The sequence below is a fragment of the Psammomys obesus genome, unplaced genomic scaffold (assembly GCF_907164565.1).
Source record: "Psammomys obesus unplaced genomic scaffold, mPsaObe1.curated_primary_1811, whole genome shotgun sequence".
Classification (NCBI taxonomy): domain Eukaryota; kingdom Metazoa; phylum Chordata; class Mammalia; order Rodentia; family Muridae; genus Psammomys; species Psammomys obesus.
In genome coordinates, this window is record NW_026592403.1 from 725750 (window position 1) to 730469 (window position 4720).

The window sequence follows — 4720 nt, forward strand, 5'->3', positions numbered from 1 at the left end:
GCTAAACCCTAGGTATTTAGCATTTCCAAACATGAAGTGTTGTTCCTCACTGAAAAAAAAAATCTGTGTATTATTTGCATTTTGTTTAGGTGAGTTTGATTTCTGTTATTTCACAGTCAGTGATTCAACAGTAAACACTAAACAAGGTGTGTCGGTTTGAATGAGAATGACCTTCATAGGCTCATGGGTTTCTCTGACTACTTGGTTGTCAAATGGTGGAACTATTTGGAAAAGATTAAGAAATGTGGCTTTGTTGCGGGAGATGTGTCCCTCCCTCTGCCTCCTACTTGTTTTTGCTCTGCCATCATGGACTCTAACCCTCTGAAACCATAAGCCCCAAATTAAACACTTCATTTTATAATTGTCTTGGTTTTAGTGTTTTATCACAGCAATAGAAGATCAATTAGGACGTAAGGTGTCCCTGCTCCTAGAGGCATTGCAGTTTGGCTGATGTTTCCAGCGTGCACCAGCAGGTGGTAGAGAGGAGAAAGGCTGTGTTTATGCTCAGTGTTCTGATCTCGGAATATTTGCATGATTAGTAGCCTAACATTACCTGAATAAAGTGAGCCTGAGGTGACCACCAGTCCAGTGGCAGGCAGTCCTGGATGAGACCTCAGGACAGGAAACAAGCTGAGGAGAACTCCACCTGGGACGACAGACCCTGGGAGAGAGCGAGCCCGAAACAGATTACCCTTTCAAGGGGCCACTTGGGCAGGGAAGGCAAGGAGAAAACCTGAGATGACACCACGAGCATGGTGCCATAGGGCCCAGGCAGGGAACCAGCCTGAGATGACCGTCAATATGGTGTCTTAGAGGCCTGGGGAGCAGACCATACTTGAGATGACTCTTGCCCGACACCATAATGCATGAGCAGGGCATAGCATTCCTGAGACAAATCCAAACCCTCAGAAATCCCAGGCAACAGCACTAAGAGGAGCAAGTAAGTAGTGGAGAAATAGAAGAGAAAGAGAAACAAAAGGATATGGGCACAATCAAGAAAGGCAGAACTAGAGAATCGAGGGTAGGGAGGAACAACCTGATAGCGAGAAACAAGCTGACTTGAGTCATCCTGATGCTACCTGGGACCACGATGGTGACCCAGCCTGTGCTGCCACCGCGTGGCTACATCTGGGTCCATGAGCCTGCAACAGCAGGGGTCTGTTACAGCCAAAGGTCAGGCAGGCACTCTTGGTCTGGGTTGCTGCCTGGAGGCATTTTTATGTCTGAGGACTTTATAGAACTGGGCCCACCTCCTACCTGGGCATCATGGGAGAGCTGACCCTGGAGTCATGACAGCAAGAGAGCTGACCTTGCCCCTAGCCCGATACAGTACTCAGAAGACCTGGACCCTTCACATTGCAGGAGTTGCTGGTGAGCTGGGCCCAAGGATGGCAGCACTGAAGAGCTAGCCCTACCATTCATCTCCCATCTCCCATGAGGTAGTGTGGACAAGGGAGAAATACACTCCTCCCCCCTTCACCCAGTCACCACCTGTGGCAGGCAGGGTACCTGGCCCTGGGTTCATGAGAGCAAGAGAGCTGGCCCTGGAAAATTCTCACGAGCTGCAGAAAGATCAGGAGAGCAGGACCTGCACCTCACCTGAATGTGGGAGTAGATTTCACCATGAATGTGGGAGCTGAGGGTGAGCTGACCCCAAGGGCATGAGGTGCAGGGATTGCAGGTAAGCCAGCCCTGAAGGCATGAAAGTGGGAGAACTAGAGGGCTGACCAACTCAGATACCTCTCAGGCCCAGATCCAGGGCTTAGAATTGGCCCACCCCAACATCTACCCATTGATGAACTGCTGGAGTACTTGAGGGGACCAGCCATACAGATCTAAAACTACAGGATCTCTGTGACAAAGGGCAGCTACAGGATATCCAAGAGGAGTCTTGGTAAGGTTCCAGTGTTGACAGAGTAGAAGAAGCCAGAGACCTTGTACCACATCAGTGAGTCATTGCCATGAACCCTGGCAAGCAAAGATGTGTGAACAAAAGGGCGTACTGTAGGTCACACTCTGTCCCACTACAGCTTCCACAACAAGATTTTCTTTTTCCCTATTGGAGGTGTAATTTCAGGGGTGGAGGGCAGAGAGGAAGTGAGGTGAGAGGAACATCTCCTATAAGCTCATGTGGTTGAACACTTGACCCTGAGATGATGGCACTTGAGAAAGTCAGGAACTTGTAGAATGCTGAGCTTTGTTGGAGGGAGTGGCTTGCTAAAGACTGGGACTCGCGGTTCTGTAGACCGACTCTGTGTGCTGTTTATTCTCTCCTTCCTCACAGCAGGAACTACCACAGCACCGTTTCAATGAACAAGCACATTATCACCTTCATTTGGCAATTGTCCACTTACTTAGTGGATCCTTCACAGAGAGTGCAGTCAGCTCTGAAATCACAGATGTAGGCACTGTCTTTAGAGGGGATTCTGCAAGAAGCGGCCACTCAAGTGGAAACAAAGCAGTGAAAACTATTAAATGGACAAGAGAAAAAAATGCATAAGTATCTCCCAAAGAAAGATTTTTTTTTTTAAAATAATCTCAAAAAAGAAGAAAAATCTGTTTCGAAAGTTTCTGTTAATAATCTACACTGGTATCAGGATAATGAGTAAAATGTCTGTTGCCTTTCAAAGTCTTTCAAGCACAAAAAATTTGTACTGGGAAAAAGAAATAACTTTTGAAAATCAAATATCCAAATAGATTTTAATCTGGTGTGTGTGTGTGTGTGTGTGTGTGTGTGTGTGTGTGTGTGTGTGTCCACTGGCATGTGGAAGTCAAAGTACAATCTCGGTGTGAGTTCTCACCTGCCATTGTGCTTGAGACAGAGTTTTTTCTTTGTTGTTCATTGCTGCTTATACCAGACTAGCTGATCTGAAGGTTAGGCCATTCTGTCTGCCTCCCTTTTTGCTTTAGGAGCAAAGGGATTATGTATACACACATCTTTACCCATATTTACATGGTTTAGGAGGTTTGAACTCTGGTCTGTATGCTTGCATGGAAAGTGTTTTACTCACTGAGCCATCTTCCTAGCCCTAGGAAAGATTTTGATTAAATTTCCTCATTAATATCTGTTAATTCTTTGACTTTTCCCATCTTCCCCAATAATCTTCATCTCAATTTAGTTTTAGATGAGTATTCAATCAAATAAAATTAAAAAAAAACTTTTTAAGTGTTTTTTTTTTCTTAGTTTGAAGCCTGCCCTGAAGTCTTAATACTCTTGTTCCCAAGAAAATTAGAACCTGAACATCATCACAAACATGTTGGCAAAGTTACTCTCAGATGTCTTCCAGAGTGAAATTCCCATAAAAGTTCATGGATTGTTTTCTGTATCCTCAGACTCAAAGCCAGGTTAGGCCACTGTGATGGAAATCTGCTAAAAAAAAAAAACTGAAACAAGTAAGAAAGCAATTTTAACATCAAAATTTAGACTGCTAGTCATACTAATCCTCCACCAATACTCCTGGCAAGTAGGAAGTTGCTATATTTAAGGATCTCATCCTGTGCTAGCAACACACACACACACACACACACACACACACACACACACACACATACACATATGCACACATACACAAGCGTATTTATTGCATGCACATGCTCGCACAAAATCCCAATTTTCTAGAGTAGAAAGAAAGACCCTGACAAAGAAGATCTGGTCCTTATAGCTTTTGCCCTCTCTAGTACTATGTTGGCTTAAATCTTCTCATCTGTAAAATATGATGCTAAGATTTCATAGACTTGCTACAAAGGTTAAAAACAATACAATTATCAAACAGTGTTACATACCCTACGCTTTCAGAAAGTGTTGCCCTTCTCTCACTCCCTCTTCAGCCACCTGTTTCTGGGCAACAAATCATCCTGGAATTCAGTATCTCAAAGCAACCTCAAGTTTTCTGGGCATCCTGCTTCTGACATAGGGGCCAGGAATCATTCCCTGTTACCTGAGGCTTGGCTGCCAGGGAATTGCTTTCAAACTCCCTTAGTGGTTGTTAGCCAAATACAAGTTCTATTGATGATCAGGCTCAGACTTGTTTTTCAGCATCTGAACTACTCCATGAACCTCCAGAGTATTGCTACAAGGGACTTAGAAGAGTCAGAAAGAGAGGCGTGAAGGAAAAAGAAGAGGAGTGGGGGAAGAAGAATCATGAAGAGGAAGGTGATGACAAGGAGGGGGCACAGTATTCAGAGTAGATATAGAAGTATTTCATAGCTTAAGTACAGAAGTGACATTCCCTGACCCCTCAGTTCTCTGCTCATCGGATATATATATACATTCCTGGAAGCAGAGATCAAAGAGTCTTCTGGGGAGGCTGCCTATCTCTGCCCCCCAAAGCTATGTTAGTTGTATACTAAGAACAAATGAATAGGAAAAATGTAAAGTACAAACTAAGAATGGTAGCAGTAAAATGGAATGATTAGGACTGCTCCAAAGAAATAAAGGGAAACATTCATGTGAACCACACAGAATTTTAAACCGTCTATAATGTCCGCATTCAAAAGCCATGGCACCATGTAAAACTCAAATTCCCTAAGGCCCATTTCCATCTGCAAAATGGGATTGTCTATAGCTTATACCTCCTGTAGCTTTGGTGAAAACTGATGGCATTTATTCTTCAGGCAGATTTCTTGAGGTAGACCTGGAAAGTACCAAATCCCCCAGTAGTTAGGTATGAAGATGACCATGGTTTTTGCTTTGTTTGGATTTGTGAGTCAGTTTTTTTTT

At 44.0% G+C, this 4720-nt stretch overlaps 1 non-coding gene across 1 annotated transcript; it reads left to right on the top strand.

Annotated features, from left to right (window-relative positions):
* Nucleotides 1-420: 420 nt before the first annotated feature.
* On the top strand, nt 421-551 carry LOC129681312 (small nucleolar RNA SNORA17). Its single transcript, XR_008720832.1, has one exon. It is a non-coding gene; the product is annotated as a small nucleolar RNA SNORA17 (small nucleolar RNA).
* The last annotated feature ends 4169 nt before the right edge of the window (nt 552-4720 follow it).